The 26671-nt window shown below is 38.4% G+C and overlaps 1 protein-coding gene across 11 annotated transcripts in view; it reads left to right on the top strand.

Annotated features, from left to right (window-relative positions):
• FMN1 (formin 1) overlaps window positions 1–26671 on the top strand; it is a 415109-nt gene that overhangs the window by 8544 nt on the left and 379894 nt on the right. For 7 of the 11 annotated variants that reach the window (XR_008474691.2, XM_078334423.1, XM_035259915.3 and 4 more), the window contains one exon: window positions 4753–4817. The exons of the other annotated variants lie outside the window; for them this stretch is intronic. The gene's annotated coding sequence lies outside the window, so the exon portion shown is untranslated. The remainder of the gene's footprint in view (window positions 1–4752; window positions 4818–26671) is intronic. 11 annotated transcript variants of the gene reach the window in all.

The following is a 26671-nucleotide window of genomic DNA, read 5'->3' as shown; positions in this document are numbered from 1 at the left end:
AATTAAAATTTTTACACCCAGTGTTTCACTTGAATAGAAAACATCTTCTGTAATATTAATATAATAATACAAAACCCAGAGAATACTGAATTTCTATAGGAAACAATATATTCCTTGAATTATTTTAAGGAATCAACAGGAGTACTAACTTTTCCCCTAAACATTTCCAAAAAAAAATGAAAAAACTATTGCCATGGCACCTAAACAGGTAGCTCAGGTATTTCTATCTACAACCTCCTAAATATTATGGCTATGCAACTGTTGTATATTTTAAATTATTATTCTTAACTCAGGGGTGAGAACTGGATTATTCTAGTTTGTCACTTACCACAGCAAGCCGATGCTAACATTCAATAATTATGCTTTGACAAGAAGGACAAGAAAATCCACTTAGTTTGAAAATCCTGATCTTAATGACCCCATTAGACATAGTCTGATATGAAGCTTTCCATAATCTCTCATTCTTCATGTATAAATGTTTAACAGTATAAGTATAACATAGCATATTCATTAGCTCTTTGTTTACTTAAGTGGATTACATTTATAAAGAGCATTCAAACAAATACAGTCCTTTCCGCTTTGTAAACTGGTCTCAGGTAATTTTAAGGATATGATTTACAACATATGTAAAAGAACAACTCTTTACAGGTCTAAATTATGGCTGGGTGCAGTACTTGTCACCGATAATCCCAGCATTTTGGGAGGCTGAAGTGGGAGGATCACTTGAGGCCAGGAGTTCGAGACCAGCCTGGCCAACATGGTAAAACCTCGTCTCTACTAAAAATATGAGAATTAGCTTGATATAGTGGTGTAATTCCTGCTATTTGGGAGGCTGAAGTACAAGAATTGCTTGAACTCGGGAGGGGGAGGTTGCAGTGAACTGAGACTGTGCCACTGCATTCCAGCCTGGGTGAAAGAGTGAGACTTGGTCTCAGGAAAAAAAAAAAAAAAAAAAAAAAAGATCTAAATTAAAAGGAAGGAAATCTACTTATGGATGTAGAGTCTGATATAAAATTTAAAAAAATCATTTTGAAAGGTAAAAAATACCTAAAGTATAAAGAAGAAAATAACAATAATCTATATTCCTACCAGGAAGAATTAACTACATCTTGGCATATTTGTTCTTTAGAAAGTGTAGGAAATATCCTTTTAAAAATGATATATGTTGATTATAAGAATTCATATAAGGCATTACATTACAAAGATAAATTTTAAAAATAATCTTAAATACTATCATTCCAATTGTTAACCTTAGGTAGTATCATTTCAGACAGCTGTCTATGAATCTACTTGGATGGATGTTTAGGTAGAAATGCTTTTATGAAAATGAATAGAGATGCTGTTTATAACAAAAACAATACATTAGTTTTTCTTGGATTTCAAGCAATAAAAAGAAACTGAATATATATAATAAATTTCTCGTGTGTTAGCTCCATGAGAGACATTTTAGTATTTGTTTATCCTCAGTGTCCATCATAAGGATTGGCATTCCACAGGCCCTCAAATAATACTTGCTTAATTTAATGGGCCTTTATGTGCCTTTACTATGGTAAGTGCATTAAAAGTTATATCTAATTTTATCTTGACAACAACTTATTAGGTAGGCAGTTATTTTCTCCATTTTGTAAATGAGGAAGCTGAGTCTCAGTAAGTAATATCCTAAAGTTACACAACAGCGTTTGGTTGTAAAAATAATTCTCTTTTCATGACAGCAGGCCTGGGTCATTTATGGTGAAAGTAATAGAGGAAAGAGGCATGTGAACTACCAGTAATAATACAGAGGTGTAAGTCATAGGACAGTGTATTTAAGGTCTACAGGGGAAGAGGCTGCTTGATATTGAATCTTCATTCTACCATTTATTAGTTATCTGACATCGAGCAAGCCCCTTCACTGTTGTAAGCCCCAGTTTCCCATTTGTAAAAAGGAATTAGAAATGGGGGGATTAAATGAAATAATTAGGTAAAATGTTTATCATAATGCCTGCCACAAATGCTCAAGAAGTAGTAGCTGTTAATAGTATTTTTTTCAGAGTGCTTTGGATGCTCAAAAAAAAATGAGTAATTTTTTCCTCCTGGATTTCCAGGGTAGGTGACATTTGTGGTTAGGCTCTGTTGAAAACATAGGAATTCATCCACTGAGGGGTAGATGGTGCCTAGGCAGGAAGAGAAGCATGAACCTGGAAGGAGAGATCCCGCTGAGATGCATGATATCTGCATTACCCTGTGTAACTCCTAACACTTCCTTCCTTCACTTGTACACTTCGAGGGTGTCTAAACAGGAGTATCTGTGTTTAGAGAGGCTGACTTGAAAATAGATCATCTTATCTTACTGGACCATCTTCCCACCTAGTAGGTGAATTAGTCAGTGTCTATACAGAGCTGAAGAAATGTGAGGTGATGGGGCATGTTTAGGGGTATTAGTCAAGGAGGCCAGGGGCCATTCCAGGCCAGCTTAAGAGCAATGGTTGGCACTAAAAACGAACCTACAGCCTGTCTGAGATTCTAGAACAGTGTTTCTCAAACTTTTTTTTTCATTATCCCTGCTTTATGCATGAAAAGAGTAAGATTTTCACCCCTTTCTAAGAACCCACTTGAATGAGCCAGACTTCACAGGGCCTTCTCACGTAAGTTGCTTTCTGCAGGTAACCCTAGACTTGAAATCTACAGCTGCTGTTAAAAAAAGCCACTTTTTAATTATGATTTCAGTTTTACTTCCAATGATTCTGTCTAGAAAAATAATCTTGGCTACTACACTAACCTCCCAACTGGCCTCCCTCTGCTTCCAGATCTGCACTTTTACAGTCTATTTTCCATATAGCAGTCTGAGTGACCTTTTAAGAATATAATCAGGAGCCAGGTGCAGTGGCTCACACCTGTAATCCCAGCACTTTGGGAGGCCGAGGCAGATGGATCACCTGAAGTCAGGAGTTCCAGACCAGCCTGGTCAACATGCTGGTAGTCCTTCTCTACCAAAAATTCAAAAAATTAGCCAGGTATGATGGCAGGTGCCTGTAATCCCAGCTACTTAGGAGGCTGAGGCAGGAGAATCACTTGAACCTGGGAGGCAGAGGTTGCAGTGAGCTGAGATTGCACTCCAGCCTGAGCAGCAAGAGCAAAACTCTGTCTCAAAAAAAAAAAAAAAAGAATAGAATCAGATCTTGTCTCTCCCCAGTGTAAAACTCTCCAGTAGCTTTCCATTGAACTTAGAATAAAATTTGGACTCTGTATCATGGCCCCGAAAGTCTCCCTGATCTGGCTCCTCTCTGTTGCTCTAATGTCATCTGATAACATCCTGTGTACTGGGGAAGGTGCTTCCATGTGCATCAAGGCCATTGGGCAGAAAGTCACAGGTGTTGGCAGCAAGCAGTTTTGGTGTGTGAAGGTGATGTCAAGAGTACATGGTGGGCACCAACAGCAGTGCCTACAGCTTCAAAAGGGCATAAAAGGGGATTTGTCTGCTCAGAAGAAGCAGGAGAGATATCTCAGAAAAAGTAACAGTTATGGAGCTACTATATGAAAACAGTTTAGGAGTGTAATGATCTGAAAAATGTTTAGAAGCAAAACTATGTGAAAGAGAGATAGGTATCACATTCCATGCAGGGGAACATCATGCAAGGAACCCTTACAGCAAAAGGGAGAGGCCTGCATGCGAGACTCCAAAAGGGAACTGGCTGGGGTGTGGTCTAAAAATTAAGCTGGAAAAGTCAGCAGGGCCCCGACCACACAGGGCCTTTCAGGCCATGTTAAGGGTTAAATCTGTCTTAAGAGCAGGAGAGGCCAGGCACAGTGGCCCATACCTGTAATTCCAGCACTTTGAGAGGCTAAGGCTGGTGGATCACCTGTGGTCAGGAGCTCAAGACCAGCCTGGACATCATGGAGAAGCCCCTTCTCTACTAAAAATACAAAAATTAGCTGAGTGTGATGGCACTTGCCTGTAATCCCAGCTACTTGGGAGGCTGAGGCAGGAGAATTGCTGGAATCCTGGAGGTGGAGGTTGCGGTGAGCCGATATCATGCCACATTGTGATTTCCAGAAATTGGGGATCACAATGCTGACCCTTTATTAAGGTCTTCTGGAGTAAGTCTAGGGAACAGACAGTCTTGCCTCTTCCATGAGATAACCCTAATCTCTCAGCTAAACTACTACATAGCATAGGGTAACCAACCATGATGGTTTGCCTATGATTGAAGAGTTTCCAGAATATAATCAGGATTGCCCAAGCTGAAGTTTGCCACTTCAGCCTGGGAAACCAGGGCAAGACTCTGCCTTGGGGGAAAAAGAAAAGCAGCAGGAGAGCCTCTGAAAAGATCTGGCTGTGTGTGACTAGCTGAGGCATGATGTGACCAGATTTGTTTCAAATGATTGCTCTCATTGTAGTGGGAACACCAAGTAGATGAGTGTACCCAGGCTTACAAGGATGGCTAACTGGTACTGGCTTGCCTGCGACTTTGCTGGTTTCAGTACTGAAATGTTTGTATCCTGGAAACTCTTCAATCATAGGCAAACCAGCATGGTTGGTTACCCTATGCTGTGTAGTAGTTTAGGTGAGAGATGAGGGTTATCTCATGGAAGAGGTAAGATTGCCTATTCCCTAGATTTACTCCAGAAGACCTTAAAGGGTCAGCATTGTGACCCCAATTTCTAAAAGTCCCTTCAAATTAGCCACCTAATATATAAAAGAAACACAGCAACACATACACACCTAATGTGAAAATTACTTCAGGTAAGTCTTGATTATTTTTTTTTACACAGGCCTGGTGGCATCACATTTCTGACATCTCAACATCTGGAGCCTGCCCAAGTGAAGGCTGATCTAGGTAAGAAGGTGGACTAAATCATGGCGGCACCTTCTGTTCACTGACACGCTGTGTTCTGGCCCTGGGCTTCCATGCAGTGTCTTCACCTACAGCATTCTGATTCCAGCCTTGTTTTCTCTCCCACGTTGTTATGTTCCACTAAAGCTGCTCTTTTACCATGCTGTTCTACAGAGCAGATTAGTACATTGCAGTTGTCTCTAAATAAAGTAAGTATTTCCATTCCTGATTTCAAAGCTGCCTCCCAGCTCCTTACTTATTGAAGGCTTCCTACTTTTCTCTAGTCACCCAAGGCAGAAGACTTTTGTTACCAATCAATCAAAAAGAATCAAGGAAGGAATGGTACTACTCCTATTCCTATTAAAAATTGCTAACTGGGCCCATTATGTGCCAGGCATTATTTTAAACACTTTCCATATGTATCTGTTAATATTTGTATTAATAAGTGATTCACTCATTGGACAGGCTTTTATTGATCACCCATGATTTTCTAGTTAATCTCTCAAGCACAGGACATGGCAATGAACAAAACTCTTTTCATGACAGTTGTACTCTACAGTTGTGGGGAGAGAAAGAATGTAACCAATAGAAATATACTATGGCAGGTGACAAGTTCCATGGAGACATATGCCTCAGGGAAAGGGACTCAACAGTGATGGTCGCCATAGGCACTACTTTAAATTGGGTGACCAAGACAGCCTTTCTAATGAGGCATCACTTGAGCAGATACCTGAAGGTAGCCCCAGAGTAAGTCATAAAGATTCTGGGGCAGTTCAGGCAGAGGGAAGAACAAAATTATATTTTTTTCAGTTTATGTTAGAATCCTGAAATTATACCTTTCATTTTTCCTCTCAGGGATGGATCAACATTTTATAGATCCATCTTTTTCCCTTGTTTAGTATCTGAGAGGATTAAAATTTGTTTTCTTTACTTTTCACATTCCCTACTGCCATTTAAGTTTGATTTTTAATGGAATGTTTGGTATCAATTTATTCTTTTATTAAATTTTTATACTTTTCATATTTTTCTCTCTTTGATATATGTTCTAATGGTGGAAAGCCAATTTTGTTTCTAATTATGATTTTGTCTACTTTAATTGTTGTGTTTATTGGAAAGTAAAGATCAAGCTGTCGTTAATCATTATTGGTGACTACAAATAATATTCTTGGATTTTCAGGCAGAGACACAGGTTGGATTTGTATCTTTAGATAATTACATTTTAATCCACTATTTACTGAATGTGTGTCATGTTTTATGTACTACAGGGAATACAAAGATGGTGATGATGATAGTCTTCCCTTTAGAGAACCTTTAATCAAATAGGAACAATACATTGCAAAGGGTTCATTGCCAGTAGAAGGCAGGGTGTATTGGGATTCTAATTCTGGATAATGAAGGTCAGCAGCACATAATGAAAGCAACAATTACTTATATAGTCCCTACTATGTACCAGTCACTGTATTCTAAATGCCAATATATCTATCAGGCGTTGACTAACTTTAGGGATTAGAAATGAAGGCACACAAAGATTACTATGTAACATTACTGTGCTAAGTGGAAGAGTTGGGATTTTAACCTAAACAGTATAGTCCTAAAGCTGTGCTAAGGGGTAAAGAGGGAGGGATAACCTTGCCCTCAAGACCATGAGGCATGGGCCTCAAGGAAACCAAAAGTATAAGCTCATGGGCATGGTTAGGATTGGACCAATCTAACAGAGGTAGCTAAGCAGACTTGAGACACAGAGCAGGATATGGAGACATCATAAACTGGTTGAGAATGGCAGATAAAAGCCCAAGAATGTCTCAAGTTGAAGATTTTTGCCTTTATACACAGGCCAGGAGGGAGTGATTAAAGGCACCTCCTCAGATGGTACATGTTAAATGTAGATAGTGTTTGGATCAAAGCAGATAGAAAAGGCTTGGAAGTACTGGAGTGGAGAGGTGACTGTGTCCTAGTCTCGTTTAAGCTAACAGTGAATGTTCTTCTACAATAGAAATGGAAATAATATGCATTGATTAGTTCATTCATTAAAATTTTTTTGTACATCCAGTGCTGTTACTTATATTTGACACTTCATTTACTTTTTTTCTGGTTTTTGTATTCCTGATGGATTGGCTTCCCCCTTACCCTACCCACCTCCTATCTTTCTTTCTTTCTTTTTTTCAAGTGGAGTTTCACTCTTGTTGCCTAGGCTGGAGTGCACTGGTATAATTTAGGCTAACTGCAACCCCTACCTCCTGGGTTCAAGCAATTCTTCTGCCTCAGCCTCCTAAGTAGCTGGGATTATAGACATGCACCACCATGGGGTTTCACCATGTTGCTCAGGCTGGTTTCGAACTCCTGACCTCAAGTGATCCACCTGCCTCAGCCTCCCAAAGTGCTGAGATTACAGGTTTGAGCCACTGCACCTGGTCTTCTCACATATTAATTTCTTACACCATTTCCTTTTCCTGTTTTCACCTGTACCGTCTTGTGTTATCTCTTTTGTCTCTGGAAATCTGGGTTCTGATCCTACTTGTGCCCTGAATTTACTGACTACCTAGAAAAGTAATTTGGTAAGTGGGTTTCATTTCTTTGCAAGGCGGACTATGGAAGTGCGCTGCAAGTAAGGAGAACAAAGGATTTTTACAGATGAGGACCCTGGGGTGCGAAGAGGTTAAATGACTTGCACAAGAGTTTGTTAGTAATTGGCAAAGCTGGACTTGAGTCCAAGCCTTCTGACACTGCATTCATTGCTTTTTTCTTACTTTGCCTTGCACTGGTAGAAACCATCTACCGGGTTTGTGAAGATTGATCAGTCCTAGACCAGTTGTACATGGTGTGAGTGCTCCATATTATATGACTTATAGAAGATAAATTAGTAAATGAGTAAGTCTGTTTTCTGAATGGGATCTAGTATCCCCAATTAGTCCTGTAAGGAATTTCAAGAGCCAGGGCTCTGGGTCTAAGCATCTGGGTTCAAACTGCAGCTCACCAGCTTACAAGCTGTGAGATCCTAGACAAGTTACCCTCCTGCGCCTCAGCTTCTTCCTTGTAAATGGAGATAACAATAGTACCTACTTCGTAGGCTTTTCTGTAAAAATCAATGTGTTAAAACAGGTAAAGCCCTTGAAAGAGTGGCCAATACGTGATGAGTGATCATTTCAGTAGTAACTATCCTAATAATTTAAATGTATAGACTGTTCCTTCATCTTTTGCTCGAGATCCAAAGCATAGAAACACTTTCGGTGTTCTTAAGCAGTGTCTTAGCTGCAGGGAGAAGCATTAGGACTTTGTCATCTGTGAAGACCCTCTGACCATATTAATATTTCTATTCAAGTGAAGCTGGATTCCTTTAATTGGCTTCTCAATTTGTCATTCTCCATTGACAGGGGTTACCCTGAAAATGAAAATCTTCCTGTGATGGCTAATGTATATAGTCAAGAATGAAATTACTTGTATCTAGTCATATTTTTAGAGTGAATTTTCGTAGGGAGAAGAAAGAAAAAGTATTACAAGTGAGAGAAAGAAAATACAAAGAGGCTGGTTAGAAGTGCTTAAAGACAAATTATCCATTTGGAATAGTGCAGAGGAAAATGTCTGACGAGGAGTGGAAACTCCAGGAATGATTTTTGAATGGAAAATGTGCCATTTGCTTTGGGGACCCTCTAAACGACTATTTCTTTCAAATTTATTTCTGCAAAATTCATGTGTCTCACATCTTTACATATTCATCTTGCTACAATATTCAGATAAATTGCTTATGTAAATAAAATTATGTAGTGAGATTCCTTAAGAAAGTATGAGGAATTTTGGAATTTTGAGGCATTGCAGCCTGAGTTCAACTTTGACAATAATAAAAAAAATTGACTGGGGTAGAACCCTTTATTTGAAAACGATACATGGGTGAGAATTTCTTGGATTATTTTGACATCCATGTGAAAAGTTCTAAGGGTGTGTGTGGGATGGGAAGAGTGCTGGTTTTCAGGTTTCTCCACTTTGATGTGTATTAAATTTTGACCTCACTAAGGCTGTGCATAGCAGTCGCCAGGCCAGAAAATATACAACCCACACTGTGTGATGTGTTCTAAGCTTTGTTTTTGGAGATTCACTTCTTTATTTAAAAGCAAAGGAACTGGGAAGAGATACAGAGAAATAGGGGCTACGGAGAGATCCAAGATGGCTGAATAAGAACAGCTCTGGAGTGCAGTTCCCAGCGAAAAGAACACAGAGGATAAGTGTACCACATTTCCAAATGAGTTTTTACTGACCACAGACTAGGAAATTCCCAGGCTGTAAAGTGCCAAGAGTTTCCAGCACGGCTGTTTCAGCCGGCACTGTGGGTCTCTGCAAAAAAACTCACACAAATCCAGGTGACTGTTTCAACAGGTGCCTGGAATGCCAGGGAGACAGAGCCGCCCATTCCACTGAAAAAAAGGGGGCTGAAACAGGGAGCCAGGTGATCTGGCTCAGTGGGTCCCACCTCCACAAAGGTCAGCAATCTGAAATGCTCTGGATTGAGAGTTTTGCAGTAAGCACAGCTGGACCTGGGACACCCCAGCTCAGTGAGGGGAAGGGTGTCCTCCATTACCAGTCTGCCATTACTGAGGCAGTCCACCGCTACTGAGGCAGACCACCATTACCAAGTCAGTTCTAACAGGAAGGTCATGCAGCAGCTGGGCAGAGCCCATAGCAGCAATGCCTCTGCTGGCAGACTGTGGCTAGACTACCACCTTGCTAGTCAGGGCATCTCTGACAAAAGGCAGCAGCATGTCAGGAACTTACAAATAAATCCCCACCTTCCCAGGCCAGAGCACCTGGGGAGAAAGGTGTTTATGAGTTCCATTGCAGCAGACTTAAACTTACTTGCCCAGAAGCCCTGAACAGAACAACAGAGCTCCCAGCACAGCACTTGAGCTCCTATAAGGGATGGACTGTCTCCTCAAGCAGCTCCCTGACCCCTGTATATCCAAAGAGACACCTCATAAAGTAGAGCTCAGGCTGGCATCTGAGGGATACCCTTCTGGGACAAAGATAACAGAAGAAGAAACTGGCAACAATCCTTACTGTTCTGCAGCCCCCATGGGTAATCCCCAAGCAAGTAGGGTCAGGAGTGCACCTCCAGCAGGCCTACAGCAGAGGGGCCTGATGGTTAGAAGAAAAACTAAAAAACAGAAAGAAATAACTTCAACATCAACAAAAAGGATGTCCACTCAGAGATCCCATCTGAAAGTCACCAACTACAAAGACCACAGGTAGATATATCCACAAAGATGGGAAGAAACCAGAGGAAAAAGGATGAAAATGCCAAAAACCAGAACACTTCTCCTCCTCCAAGGGGTCACAACTCCATACCAGAAAGGGAACAAAGCTGGATGGAGAATGAGTCTGATAAATTGATGGAAACAGGCTTCAGAAGGTGGGTAATAACAAACTTCTCTGAGCTAAAAGAACATGTTCTAACCTAATGCAAAGAAACTCAGAACCTTGAAAAAAGGTTAGACAAAATGCTAATGAGAACAAACAGCTTAGAGAAGAATATAAATAACCTGATGGAGCTGAAAAACACAAGAGAACTTCGCAAAGCATACACAAGTTTCAATAGCCGAATTGACCAAGCAGAAAAAAGTATATCAGAGATTGAAGATCAACTCAATGAAATAAAATGAGAAGGCAAGATTAGAGAAAAAAGAGTGAAAAGAAATGAACAAAGCCTCCAAAAAATATGAGATTATGTGAAAAGACCTAATCTACTTTTGATAGGTGTACCTGAATGTGACAGAGAGAATGAATCCAAGCTGAAAAACACTCTTCAGGATATTATCCAGGAGAACTTCCTCAACCTAGCAAGGCAAGCCAACATTCAAGTTCAGTAAATGCAGAAAACACCACGAAGATATTGCTCAAGAAGAGCAACCCCAAGGCACATAATCATCAGATTCACCAGGGTTGAAATGAAGGAGAAAATGCTAATGGCAGCCAGAGAGAAAGATTGGGTTATCCACAAAGGGAGGCCCGTCAGACTCACACAGGATCTCTCGGCAGAAATCCTACAAGCCAGAAGGGATTGGAGCCAATATTCAACATGCTTAAAAAAAAGATATTTCAACTTAGAATTTCATATCCATAAGCAAGGGAGAAAGAAAATCCTTTATGAACAAGCAATTGCTAAGAGATTTCATCACCACCAGGCCTGCCTTACAAGAGCTCCTGAAAAAAGCACTAAACACAGAAAGGAACAACCAATACCAGCCACTCCAAAAACGTACCAAATGGTAAAAACCATTGACACAATGAAGAAATTGCATCAACTAACAGGTAAAACAACCAGCTAGCATCAAAATGGCAGGATCAAATTCACACATAACAATATTAACCTTAAATGTAAACGGGATAAATGCCTCAATCAAAAGACAGAGACTGGCAATTTGGAAAAAAAGTCAAAACCCATCAGTGTGCTGTATTCAGAATACCCATCTCACATGCAAGGACACACATAGGCTCAAAATACAGGGATGGAGGAAGATTTACCAAGCAAATGGAGAGCAAAAAAGAAGGAGTTGCAATCTTGGTCTCTGATAAAATAGACTTTAAAGCAAGAAAGATCTAAAGAGACAAAGAAGGACATTACATAATGGTAAAAGGATCAATGCATCAAGAACTAACTATCCTAAATATATACACACCCAATACAGGAGCACCCAGATACATAAAGCAAGTTCTTAATTACCTACAAAGAGACTTAGAGTCCCTCACAATAATAATGGGAGACTTTAACTCTCCATTGTCAATATTAGACAGATCAACAAGACAGAAAATTAACAAGGATATCCAGGATTTGAACTCAGACCTGGACCAAGTGGACCTAATAGACATCTAAAGAACTCTCCACCCCAAATCCACAAAATACACGTTCTTCTCAGCACCACATCATACTTACTCTAAAATTGACCACATAATTGGAAATAAATCACTCCTCAGCAAATGCAAAAGAACAGAAATCATAACAAACAGTCTCTCAGACCATAGTACAATCAAATTAGAACTCAGATTAAGAAACTAACTCAGAACCACACAACTTCATGGAAACTGAGCAACTGTCTCTTGAATGTTGACTAGTTAAACAATGAAATGAAGACTGAAATAAAGATGTTCTTTGAAACCAACAAGAATGAAGATATAACATACCAGAATCTCTGGGACACATTTAAAGCAGTGTCTAGAGGAAGATTTATAGCAATAAATGCCCACATGAGAAGCAAGGAAGAATCTAAAATTGACACCCTATCATCAAAATTGAAAGAGCCAGAGGAGCAAGATCAAAAAAATGTAAAAGCTAGCAGAAGACAAGAAACAACTAAGATCAGAGCAGAACTGAAGGAGATACAGACACAAAATTCCCTTCAAAAATCAACAAATTCAGGAGCTGGCTTTTTGAAATGGTCAACAAAATAGGCTGGTAGCCAGACTAATAGAAAAGAGAGAAGAATCAAATGGATGCAATGAAAAATGATAAAGGGGATATCACAACCGATTCCACAGAAATACAAACCACCATCAAAGATTACTACAAACAACTCTATGCATATAAGCCAGTAAACCTGGAAGAAATGGATATATTCCTGGACATTTGCACCCTCCCAAACTTAAACCAGGAAGAAGTTGAAACCCTGAATAGACCAATAACAAGGGCTGAAGTTGAGGCAGCAATTAATAGCCTACCACAAAAAAACCCCAGGTCAAGTTGGGTTCACAGCTGAATTCTACCAGACATACAAAGAGGAGCTGGTACAACTCCTTCTGAAACTATTCCAAATAATCCAAAAAGAGAGAATCCTTGCCAAATCATTCTATGAGACCAATATCATCCTGATACCAAAACCTGGCAGGGACTTAACAAAAAATAAAACTTCAGGCCAATATCCATGATGAACATAGATTCAAACATCTTCAATAAAATAATGTCAAGCCAATTGCAAGAGCACATCAAAAATCTTATCCATCATGATCAAGTAGGCTTCATCCCAGGGATGCAAGTCTGGTTCAACATACGCAAGTCTATAAATGTAATTCACCACATAAACAGAAACAAAGACAAAAACCACACGATCATCACAATAGATTCAGCAAAGGCCTTCAACAAAATTCAACAGCTCTTTATGCTAAAAATTCTCAATAAACTAGGTATAGATGGAACATATCTCAAAATGCTCATCATCACTGGTCATTAGAGAAATGCAAATCAAAACCACACTCAGATACTATCTCATGCCAGTTAGAATGGCAATCATTAAAAAATCTGGAGACAACAGATGCTGGAGAGGATGTGGAGAAATAGGAACACTTTTACACTGTTATTGGGAGTGTAAATTAGTTCAACCATTGTGGAAGACAGTGTGGTGACTCCTCAAGGACCTAGAAATAGAAATTCCATTTGACCCAGCAGTCCCATTACTGGGTATATATCCAAAGGATTATAAATTGTTCTACTATAAGGACACATGCACACATATATTCGTTGTGGCACTGTTTACAATTGCAAAGACCTGGAACCAACACAAATGCCCATCGATGATAGACTGGACAAGGAAAATGTGGCACATATACACCATGGAATACTATGCAGCCATGAAAAATGATGAGTTTGTGTCCTTTGTAGGGACATGGATAAATCTGGAAACCATCGTTTGCAGCAAACTGACACAAGAACAGAAAATCAAACACGGCATGTTCTCACTCATAGGTAGCTGTTGAACAATGAGAACACATGGAGCATCACACACTGGGGTCAGTTCGGGGGGACTAGGGGAGGTACAGCATGGGGTAGGGAGGTTAGGGAGGGATAACATGGGGAGAAATGCCAGATATAGGTGACAGGGGGATGGAAGCAGCAAACCACATTGCCATGTATGTACCTGTGTAAAAATTCTGCATGATCTGCACATGTACCCCAGAATCTAAAGTACAATAAAATATATATATATGTATAAAGAGAAAGAAATAGGGGCTACCTGCCTTCTTGGATTTCTTTTAAAATAGAAGTAGTGAAGAAAATAGATGGTAAAACACTTAGAAGAGCAGGGAGGTTTTCTTCCAGAAAGTCAATTATTTCCCTCGAAATAACCTAGGAAGTCTCTATAATTAAAATCCTAGCTCTTAAAGAATAATTTCTTCAGGTTGGACATGGTGGCTCACGCCTATAATTCTAGCATTTTGGGAGGTCAGGCAGGAGGATCACTTAAGGCCAGAAATTTGAGCCCAGCCCGAGCAACATGGCAAAACCCTGTCTCTACAAAAAAATAAAATAAAATAAAAGGAAAACACAGAAATTAGCTGAGCATTTGATGTACATCTGTAGTCCTAGCTACTTGGGAGCCTAAGGTGGGAGGATTGCTTGAGCTGGGGTGTTGAGGCTGCAGTGAGCCATGATTGCACCACTACACTCCACACTCCAGCCTGTCTCAAACAAACAAGCAAACAATCATCCCCTCCTCTGAAAGGAATCTAATTTTACTCCTTAAAGCAGATATGGTAAGAAAATTCTTTCCATCTAAATATTATCAGTGTAACATTGCCTTTCCAGCCCTATGGGTTAGCACTTAGAGTTTGAGAAATAAAACCTGATGTAATTGAAGCATTGCACTTAGCTTGTTGAAAACAGTAAAATGTGGAATGTGGAATTTCTTCTTATTGTCCAACTGTTCTATAAGTTTAAATATGGGTTACACAGGGATCTTTTCGTTGGTAATATTCAGAGTATGGGAGTTGGCAACATGGAAAACTATATCATATATGCTGAATATGAGCCTATGCCCTTAAGAATATAATGGTTAATATTGGGGCTAGCAACACTTGATTGATCCCTTAAGTATCAGTGGATCAAATTTTGTGTGTTAAGGAATTAAATGGTCTAATTAACGGAATGAAAAAAAACTTGATGATTAGGATCTACTTTGTATTTGAAATGAAAATTGTATGATTTGGAGTAGTATAGAATATAGCTTAAGAGAGCAAAGATTCTTTGCCTTTCCAAGAAGATTGTGTACCATAATGTATACAAACTACTAGCTCATAATGAAGTGATTCTGAAGGCCAACTCATCCAAGCATCTGGTCTTTCACACAGAGGTAAAATCAACAGGACATAGTAATGGATTGGAATCTGAGAGGGGAATGTATCAAGAAGGACTTGCAGGTCTGTGGAAATCGGTAGAATTTCCTTAAAATTTCTATCAAATAGTCATCAACATGCACTTGAAAATGTTCAATCATAGCAAGCCTTCCTAAGAAACCCATTTCATTTGGATGATTTTTATTTTCCATTCTTTGGGATGGGAGTCATATTTTTTATCAAGTTTCTTCTTTCTTATATCCTTTACTGTGTCACTTACTCCTTCATCCTTTGTAAACTTAACAACCTAGAAATCATTGTTTATAAGTTCCAGTGAGACCACATCAATAATAATAATAATAATAATGATAATACATATTATGTTGAACCTTAGTTCTTTTCTGTTTACTTAGGATTTAATTCACCTCTTAAAATCTCCTTTGGTTATTTCCTGAAGTTTCTTTTCTTTTTTAAAAAAAATTTTATTTGAGTCTCATTCTTGTTGCCCAGGCTAGAGTGCAGTAGCACAATCTCGGCTCACTGCAACCTCTACCTCCTGGGTTCAAGTAATTCTCCTGCCTCAGCCTCCCAAGTAGTTGGGATTCCAGGCACTCGCCACCGTATCTGGCTAATTTTGTATTTTTAGTAGAGACAGGTTTTCATCATGTTGTCCAGGCTGGTCTCGAACTCCTGACCTCAGGTGATCCACCTGTCTTGGCCTCCTAAAGTGCTGGGATTATAGTCATGAGTCATTGCACCCAGCCTGTTCCCTGAGGTTTCATTTGTGCTCAGCAATTGGACCAATCATATTTTCTCCTATCCTACTCCTCACAGCATCTTGTTCTGGCCTCTGCTGCTGGTGCCCTCTATAAAAATGATGCTATGCTGGGCACAGCAGGCTTTTACAGTGGCCATTTTGAGTTCTTAGGGCAATGAAGTAGTTGGGGCATGGGGGAGAATGGCCCCTTCTCTAACACCAAGCATGCTTTCCCACCTGGGCCCTGAAGCAGCACTGCTCAGTTTCATGGTCTCGTAAAGACTTTTATGAATACAAAGAAACTTCTACCTTCTTTCTTCTGTCTGAGTCAGATACTCTTTCTCCATTGTCTTATGTTTCTCTCTCCCTCATCCACCTTACTGACAACTTCCCCTCTTTCCCCAGATTCTTGTAACCGAATATGTCCTCCTCCTTGTACTTTCAATCTCAAAATTCTCTCCCAGCCTATCTAGTTGTATAATAAACCTATAAAGTATTCCTTATTCATCAGTTTCACAAAGAGGTAGACTGGATATCTCAGATTGCAGTCAAGTGGGTCACCCTGATACAAAGCAACTTTATTATGAAGTTCTTCAGCTGCTCCATCATTGTTCTGTGGGATATATGGTATTGCCCTTGTATTAGAAAACCTCTAGGAAGATCAGTCTTGTACTCAATGCATGCTTTCTAACAGTTGCTTCCCTCTCACCCCCTTCCCTATTCTCTTCCTCCTGAAAGTCACATTCTTTGATTATTTATCCTTCATATTTTCTGCAACATACTGAAATCATGTGCTTCCTCTTTTTCTTTTTTCTATTTTAAAAAATGCTTTCTGGCAAGCTAGAATATTGACACTCTTTAATCTCTACTCAATGCGCTATACTGAGAGTACTATTGACTTTAGGGCTACATTACCTTGTGTTGAAGTCCAACTCTGCCACTTCCTTCTCGTGAACCTATTGTGAATCCATTTTTCATCCACAAAGTGAAGGTAACAACCTTATCAGGCAGAATTTAAATTGCCAGGGTTAAAGGAGCTGAAAAATGTAGAATTTCCAACTCAGTGTCAAACCACATAACCAGTGTCAGTATCCTACACTTCTTCTCCTTTCTGTCCCATTGCTTGGTGACTAAGTTGCGCCTCCCTGTGCAGATGGCTGTAATACCCATCACTCATGAAGAGCTGCATAACACTCTCACTGTATGTGGGGCACCTTTTCTCTTCTTGCCATTCCTCTTCCAGATAACTGAGTAGACCATTGATCTCTGTCTCAACTTTATCATGGAACCTCCATTTAGTATGTGGGTTGATCATTTAAACATAAATCCACCCATTCTACCTTTTAGTACTTCAATATCATCTAATTTTCATTAATACTCTGAAATCTATGTGTGTTTTAAATGGAAAACATTCCTTTAATTTGAATCATTGTGTTTGAAACACTATTCATGGCTGTACATCATAATGGCAGTTAGTGATATATACACACAGTTGTATAAATGATCACATTTCTAATTGCATTTGTGAATAGCATTTTACATGTTTTCTTTGAAACATCTTAGATTGAGCAAGAACTAACTGTAGCTGCAGTAATGAGATTTTGGGTCTGGGGAGGAAATTATGACTGAAGAAAGGAATAGGGAAATGTTGTATCCTGTCTCCTAACATCAAGATTTTTTAAAAAACCCATAGTTCATTTTTTCTCTGTTAATAAATTCCAAGAATCATTGCTGGAATTAAATTTCCATGCCCTGAAGTTACTTATGTTATAAATGTTAGTATTTGCTGAAACATTCAGTGTTCCAAAACATGTTTTTTTAAATCAACATAATATTTGTACTTATTTATAGGATGCATGTGTTATTTTGTTACACGCATAGAATGTGTAACGATCAAGTTAGGATATTTAGGACAGTCATCTCCTTGAGCATTTATCATGTCTGTTCTAGGAGCATTTTAAATCTTCTCTTCTAGCTATTTGGAATATTCAATATGTTGTTGTTAACTATGGTCACTTTTCTATCGCCTAACAGAACTTATTTCTTCTATTTTACTGTATGTTTGTACTCATTAACTTACCTCTTTTCATTCCCCTCTCTCCACACGCCCTCCTCAGCCTCTGATAACTATGATTCTACTCTCTACCTCCATGATACCAACTTTTTAGCTCCCACATATGACCGAAAACATGTGATATTTGTCTTTCTGTGCCTGGCTAGTTTAATGACCTCCATTTCCATCCATGTTGTTTGAAATGATACAATTTTATTATTTTTATGGCCAAATAGTATTTCATTGTGTATATACCACATTTTCTTTATCCACTCATCTGTTTATACATATAGTTGCTTCCATATCTTTGCTATGCAATAAACATGAGAATGTAGGTATCCCTTTTTAAATACTGATTTTCTTTATATTGATTTCCTTTCCTTTGGATAAATACATAGTAGTGGGATTGGAATTGCTAGATCATATGGTAGTTTCATTTTTAGTTGTTTTTTTTTTTAAGAAATCTTCACCCATAATGACTGTACTAATTTACATTTCTATCAACAGTGTATGAGTTCTCTTTTCTCTGCATTCACAGTAGCATCTGTTATTTTTTGTCTCCTGTTAGTTATTATAATGGAGTTAAAATGATCTCTCATTGTGGCTTTGATTTGCATTTCCCTGATGATTAGTGAGGTTGAATGTTTTTTCGTATACCTTTTGAACGTTTGTATGTCTTTTGAAAAATATCTTATTCATCAAAGAAAAAGAAATATCTTATTCACATCCTTTGCCCATTTTTCAATGGGATTTTTTTAAAATTTTTTGAGTTGTTTGAGTTCCTTGTATATTTGTTTCTTGTCAGATGAATAGTTTGCAAATACTTTCTCCCATTCAATAGGCTGTGTCTTCATCTGTGTTGCTCTTCACTCTGCTTTGCTATACAGAAGCTTTCTAGTTTAATATAGTCCCATTTGTCTATTTTTTGTTTTGTTGCCTGTGCTTTTGAAGTCTTAGTCATAAAATCTTTGCCTAATCCATAATTCTGAAGTGTTTCCTTTATGTTTTCCTCTACTAGTTTCATAGTTTCAGGTCTTATATTTAAGTCTTTAATCCATCTTGTGTTGATTTTTTGTTTATAGCAAGAGATATAGCTAGTCTAGTTTATTTCTTCTACAGATGGATATCCAGTTTTCTTAGCACTGTATATTGAAGAGGGTGTCCTTTCCCCAATGTATGTTCTTGGTGCCCTTGTCAAAAATCAGTTGGTTGTAAATATGCAGATTTATTTTTAGGTTCTCCATTCTGTTCTGTTGGTCCACAAAACATGGTTTTTAGAAGAAAGACTTGAATGCTATAAATTTATTTGGCTTAAATAAATGCAGCCAAATGCATCTTTCTCCTGATGGTGTCGGGATTTTTGAGAAGGATATTCTTGCTAATCCTGATCTCTTAATCTATACAGAATCATCCAACTGAAAAATTGATTTATTATGCAAGTATGCATCTACTTTAGAAAATATTATTGCTTAATCTGATAACAAAAGAATAAATAATATGCTCAATAGTGGCTTCATCTGGTTCACAGATTTATTTTGCAGTTTGTGCTGATTGCAACTTTTTGGAAAAGGCTATTCCCAAAAAATTTAAAATAAAAGGCCTTTTTATAAAAAGCTGGATCTCTGGGTCCAGCTCCTTCTGATTCTGCATTCTCACTACCATCATAGACCTATTTGCTATACTTATTATATATTTGCTTTTATTTCACACTGTCTTTGAAATTTGCCACTAACAATGTAAAATCTTTCTCATGTCAGAACTGTGCTCAGAGTTCTTTAATTCCCAGAGAATCCCTGGTGTTTTTGTAAGAGGAAGAAACTTACCCTTCTTCCCATTAGGAATTTCAACAGTAGCCGTTTTTCTAAAAATTCCATTTTAATTTTTTAATTGCATATATTTATTCCTTCAATAAAATTAGAAGTTTTAGCAGTGTCAAATTCAGAAATAGTTTTTGTTAAACTGTTTGATATTTTCAAAGGATTTTTATTCATGTCATTTGAGGATGTGTTTTGAATCCTAGAAGCATAGTAGATTTCTAGAAGCAGCATGACATTGTTATAATGAGCTATCTAGGGCTATAAAGCTTTGGCTTTTCTATTAGTTTCATAAATGTATATTTATGTTCCCCTTTATTCTTTCCATGCCAGCCATTCTAATAAGTAATGTCCTTTCAGTGTTTTTGCCTTTCTATTGAGATCAATTAACAGATGGTTGAGAATGAATTTGTGGAATCATCTGGAAATGCTTCTAAACTTGTATGTAAACAGTGTGAAAGAACTATTGTGACAATTCCAACTGCAGGAATTGTGGATATGCGATTTATATAAAGTATTGAAATTGTGAGTGGCAATCAAATGGAGAGTTCTCAGAGCAGCTCAGTTTATTAAGAGGAAGCTATAGATTGTTTATCCCAAGATGGCACCACTTTTTTTTTTTTTTTTTTTTGCTAAGCCCTTTGGGTCAGGCTGTGGCTGCTGTGATCTAGAGGGTCTCTGTCTTAGCACTTGTGACTGACGTTTTGATTCTTTTAAGTTACAATATTGAGAGATAAGGGCTAGTTAGATATGGTTTAGATATTATCCTTAGAACTTGCAACTCCAAAGGTGGGGTTGGTTTAAATGCTTGAACAGATACCAACTGTCCACACTACAGCCAACCTCCTAATCACAAAGAGGACCACTTCAAACTTTGACACTTTAACCCTTTTTATTATATCCCCTTGGTAGAAACTGAAATGCAGTCATAATTATTTTACTTGACTTGAGGCAAACTTAATGGTGACATCCAGTTTTAACCTTTATCACTCTCTCTGGGGTACTGAGGGACAAGTTCCTCTCTAGGCTCTGACAGAAACCTTAAACCATGAGCACTAACATACTTTCAGGACAAAGAGGAATTCCTAACAGGAATTTTGCAAACATTATGTGTTTTTTGTCCTTGCTTCCAGATAATTTATATTCTGATAATGGGCCTGTACATCATAGGGTTAACTGCTTAATAAATACAATCTGTTAACCATATTTTCCTGAAGAAAAGGAAAGTAATCTTTATATTAGAGGCCCCTGAGGGCCTCCTATACGGATTCTTTATTTCTCCCTGAACTTTTAAGAAATGCAGTATTTTGTCACTTCTACCCAGAGAGACTTTTAAAATACAAAGTCCTGGATTCAAATTCTGGTTCTGTGACTGAATAACTTTGTGACTTTGGACAAGTTACTTAACCTCCGTAAGCTTACATGATTCTCATGGGTAAAATGGAAGAACTATTAGTACCCATGTCATAGGACTATGAGAATTACAGTTGGTCAATGAATAACATCAGTTTAAACTTAGTGGATTCATTTTTACATGAATTTTTTTCAATAAAAGTTACACCAAGTGTGTCTGTTTCTCCTCCCTCCCTTCTTCTTCTTCTCATCTGCCACTGTCATCCCTGAGACAGCAAGACCAACCTCTCCTCTTCCTCCTCGTCCTCAGCCTATTTAATGTGAGGACAACAAGAATAAAGACCTTTAGGATTAACCACTTCCACTTAATAAAGAATAAATATGTTTTCCCTTCCTTGTGATCTTCTTAATGACATCTTCTTTTCTCTAGCTTACTTTATTATAAGAATACAGTATATGATACATATAACATACAAACACGTGTTAACTGTATATGTTATCAGTAAGACTTCTGGTCAACAGTAGTCTATTAGTAGTAAAGCTTTTGGGGAACCAAAAGTTATACATACATTTTCGACTGTGCAGGCAGGGGGTCAGCACCCCAACCCCTGCTTTGGTCAAAGGTCAACTGTAAATAGATGAGACATGATGTACATTTAGCCAAAGGCCTAGCACTGGTTAAGAACTCATAAAATCTTGGCTGTATTAGTCTTTTGTCATGCTGATAATAAAGACATACCCGAGGCTGGGTAATTTATAAAGGAAAGAAGTATAATGGACTCACAGTTCCACATGGCTGGGGAGGCCTCACAATCATGGCGAAGGCAAAGGAGAAGCAAAGGCCTATCTTACATGACGGCAGGCAAGAGAGTTGTGCAGGGGAACTACCATTTATAAAACCATCAGATCTCATGAGACGTATTCACCACCATGAGAACAGTATTGAGAAAACCACCCCCATGATTCAGTTATCTCCACCTGACCCTGCCCATGACACGTGGGGATTATTACAATTCAAGGTGAAATTTGGGTGGGGACACAGCCAAACCATATCATTGGCTAATGTCATCTCTCTCCTCTCCTCTTTCTTTCTCCTTCTAAACCAAGTAAGAATCTACCCATTTCATGACCTCACCTAAATATTTAATTTGTACTAGATTTTTACTGCTTTTCCACAAATTGTTATCTTCCTGCCCCTTGATTAGTCTACTAAGGAAAAAATGAGCTTGACATACAGCAGTGGTGAGTCCAGTTGTCCTTGTTGGATTGGGATGCATGCCTTCAACTCATGGCCCAATGCTTCCCTCGCTTGGCTACCCATCCCTTTCTACCCTGGGTAGATCCTTCTGTTTAAGCAGTCTATGTATATGGTCACTGGTATTTTGCAAAGTGCATTTCAAAATAACTAACTCTTATGATGGATTTCATAAAATAACACTGGATTAAGTTGAAGAAGCCTTCCTTGATCCTCATGGTAAATAAAATTGTTTCTGAAACTCTAATACCAGTATCTCTCCCTGAACAACAGAAACAAAGCAAAAAGGAAGCTAACACACCTATGAAACTGTTGTCTATATAATCTCTTCTAGGATTCTTAGTATTTGATGGGATATGAAACTTTTCTTAAAAGGTATCTACTTCAAGATTTAATAAAATTATATTTAAGTGAGAAATCTTTATAAAGTAGTAGCTTTGAGTCCACTTGCTTCACTGCATATAGTATTATATTGTATTTTAAGTCCTATCCAGCGATACATTTTTAAATTTTGCACTTTTTACAAATGGCATTTTGTTTCATTTATCTTCTTTCTTTAAAAAGAAAATGAGTGAGTGCCAGTGGTACTAGGGTAGTGGAAACAGCAGCACACAGACAGTCCAGAAGCCTGGATTTGAGTCCAGTTCCATTGCTCACAAGTTGTCTGACCAGGGGCAAGTTATTTTGAAATTTCTTGTCTCCTTTAGCCTCCTAGGGTGTACCATGATAATAATAGCATCTGCTACATCTGCCTCACATGGTGGTGGTTTGGCTCAAATGGAAGTTTAAACCAAAGAACTTCTTTTATGGAATTTTTTAACAGATGTCATATTACTGTGATTTATAAAAAGATTTCCAGTATTATAAAATCTAAACACATATAATGTGAGATAATTAAAATAGGTTTTTATTTTATGTTACTAGGTTTATAAATGAATAGACATTTTGAAAAAAAAATAGATTTTCTTCCAACAGATGTGGCTATTAGGGAAGTGGGAGGGATGGCAGATCAGCTTTGTCTTGGAGAGCCCCCATGGTCCTCCCTTCCTCCTTGAGAGCTGTGCTCTGTGGCAGACCTTTAAAAATGAGAGTGCCATCAAAACACCCTGCCTGCATCCTTGAGCCTCTATAAAATGGGGTTACAATCATCTGTTAAAAAGAAAAACCTACTTAAATCCCTAGCGCTCTCTATTGGGAAAGCCATTGTTCAAGAGCAGCTTCCTTAATCTGTAAATGCAAATTTGATGTAACATATGCAAGGATTGTTCCTGATTTAAAGTTCTCATAAAAGCAAACTCCACAAAATGTGTTCACATATCTAAAAAAAATACTCCCAGTAGTTGAAAAGGAATCTCTGTCTTACTAACTACGAAGTAAAATCCACCAAGCCCACTTTTAGTGAGATACTGCGCTGTCACCATTGTTGGTAAAGCCTTAAGTGTTCAATGAATAGGAATCTTCTATCTACAGAGTTTTTTTTAAATCATGGGGCGGGTACAAAAACATGGAATCAATAAGATCTAATATTTGATAGTACAACAGGGTGACTACAGTGAACAATAATTTGTTGTACATTTAAAAATAACTAAAAGAGTATAATTGGAATGTTTGTAATGCAAAGAAATGATAAATGCTTGAGGTACTGGATACCCCATTTACCCCGATGTGATGATTATTCACTATATGCTTGTATCAAAATATCTTATGTACCCCATAAGTATGTATACCTATGATGTACCCATAAAGATTTAAAAATTAAATTGGGGGAAGGGGCTTATTTCCTCAGCATACTCCTATATCTCCTACAGATGATGATGTTAGCCAGATAGTGACATAAAACCAGAGATGTGCTGAGGATCTCAATATCTTATTTCATGGAAATCATGAGGAAAGCTAATATTAATTTTTCTTTATGTAATGAAGCTTTGAAAAGGTAAGAGAAAGGCAAAGAAAGAATTCCCTGAAGTCTTTGAGAGGATCTTCAATGCGCACACCTTGTTAGCATAACTGAGTATCTGTGTGGGTTGGTTTGTGAGTCAAAAAATGAAAAGCAATGAAACAATGTACACAAAAAGGAGCCCCTTTTTTTCCCTTTAATAACCAGCTGTGACTTTGGCTAGAAGCTTATCGTCTAAAATAATTCTATTGGCTGAAATTTGTCCTCTATATTTTTGTAGAGATTTTCCTGTATGTTAAGACCTAGCTTGTGTTGGTGGTCTCACAGTCAAATCAGAGTTTCACAGGAAGGAATTTTGCTTCTGAAGGACTTGTTTAGTGCTTTCCTTCTTGTGACATTGTAAGAATGCAAAGAAAATCATAAATTTACAGTCTTTTTTGAAGAAAACAAAAATCATTGAGAAAATACCCAAACTCTGTCAATTTTCAGTGCTATCTCGTAATAATCTTTTTTCCTTTATTTAACCTTAGTCTTTGAGCAGGAAACCATCTTCCTTCCTAGTCAAGGCTGATTCCTCCCCATGTGTCCCTGAGTCCATGTCTTCTTCCTGTGGTGCCTTTTTTCACCTGTTCTACCATATTTTACATCATCTTTCACTGTATCATCAATATCTCCCTCCTCACCACTTCCTTCTTTTCAACCTGAAAACACGCTTATGTTTTCCATGTCCAAAAAAAAAAACAACAAAGACTAAGCTTTAATACCTGTACAGGCTATTACTCATACATTTTTTTGTCTTAACCATCAGCATTCTTTCTTACTCTTTCCAATATAGTTTGGTGTTCTCCCACTCTACTAAAGTTGCTACCCAAAACTCTGTCTGCAACACCTTTTATTTATTTATTTTTTGAGGTAGTGTCTCTGTCACCCAGACTAGAGTGGAGTGCTATGGCAAGATCTTGACCCATTGCAACCTCTGCATCCTGGGTTCAAGCGATTCTCCCACCTGTTTCCTAGGTAGCCAGCTAATTAGCCACGCCCAGCTAATTTTTGCATTTTTAGTAGAGATGGTCTCCACCATGTTGACCAGGCTGGTCTTGATCTCCGACCTCAGGTGATCCACCTGCCTTGGCCTCCCAAGGGGCTGGGATTACAGAAGTGAGCCACTGCACTTGGCCTGTGATACGTCTTCTAATTTGTTTCTTTCTTGACCTCTTTGCAGAATTTGATGTTGTCCCCAGCTTCTGATTCTTGACTTTCTGTCTGTTCTCTTTCTACTCCAATCTGTTCTGACATTACTGCTGACTTAATCTTTAAGTGGAGTGCTGAACATACTGCTTCCCTGGTCAAAAACCATCCATGGCTTCATGAATTATTTGTCTGTGAAGATAGCATTAATTTCCTACCAACTCGACTAAAATCTTTCTATGACTTGGTATGTTTTATTGCTCTTTCTTGTCTTATCTCTCCTGACATATATTTAAAAAGCAAAGTTATTTTTCTTTGTACATGTTAGTTGTTTTCTCAATATTGTATTATGTTTCCTCCTCTTGGAATTTCATTTTCTTAATCTCTACATTTCCAAGGCTCACATTTTAATGAGGGGCTATTTTTAAATACTATCTTCTGCCTGAAGTGTTATTCTGATTCTACAAACATGATGTGGACTCCCCTGATTTTGAACTCCTCTGATTTGCTCCTTGATACCCTATAGAATAGGTATCTTTCTGCTGTGTATTATAGTAATTTTGTTATTTTTCCTATACTCATATGGTGTATGAAGAAAAACCCCTCAGTGGCTCACAACTATGATCCCAGCACTTTGGGAGGCTAAGGTGGGCAGAACACCTGAGCTCAGGAGTTCAAGACCAGCCTGGACAACATGGCAAAACCCTGTCTTTACAAAATATACAAAAATTAGCTGGCCATGATGACACATACCTGTTTTCCCAGCTACTCGAAGAGCTGAGGTAAAAGAATCGCCTCAGCCCAGGAGGTAGAGGTTGCAGTAAGCTGAGATCACACCACTGTACTCCAGACTGGGTGACAAAGTGAGACCCAATCTTAAAAAAAAGAAAGAAAGACAGAGAAAAACACAAAGGAAAGCAAAGTAAAGAAAAACTCCATGGAAAGAAGAGGAGCCAGTAACCTATTGCAGAACTTTCTTTGTTTTCTTAATTTCCTCTTTGAAAAAGCTGCACTCCATCCCAGGGTGGATGGAAAGGAGAAAGGCAGGCAATAACCTGTTGATGATCACATATGAGAGGCAGAATTCAAAGCTATCTAGGATTAAATAAGCAAGGGGAGGGGTCAGCAATGGTGCCCAGAGAAAGTAGCTACAGCTGGAGGAGGACTACCCCAGAGGAGCTGTGATCTTCATTAGAGGGCATGCCTACTGCCAAACCATAGCCCAGGAGAGAGGAAGCCAGGGGATAAAGGTCCTGAGCCCTCTTCCATCCGCCCTCCAATCTGTTACTATTTCCCAATGGCTAAATCTAGTAGAAACCACAGTGCAAGGGAACTTGTTGATTGAGTTCATAAAAGTCAGTCTCTTGGTCTTAGGAGGGTGTGAAAGGTAGATGGTGAATTTGGATGGACTAATAAGAAATTTCCAGTTTAGTAATGGAATACAGGTAATC

This window comes from Callithrix jacchus, chromosome 8 (assembly GCF_049354715.1).
Source record: "Callithrix jacchus isolate 240 chromosome 8, calJac240_pri, whole genome shotgun sequence".
NCBI lineage: Eukaryota > Metazoa > Chordata > Mammalia > Primates > Cebidae > Callithrix > Callithrix jacchus.
The sequence above is the reverse complement of the archived record's forward strand: the minus strand, read 5'-3'. Positions and strand labels throughout refer to the sequence as shown.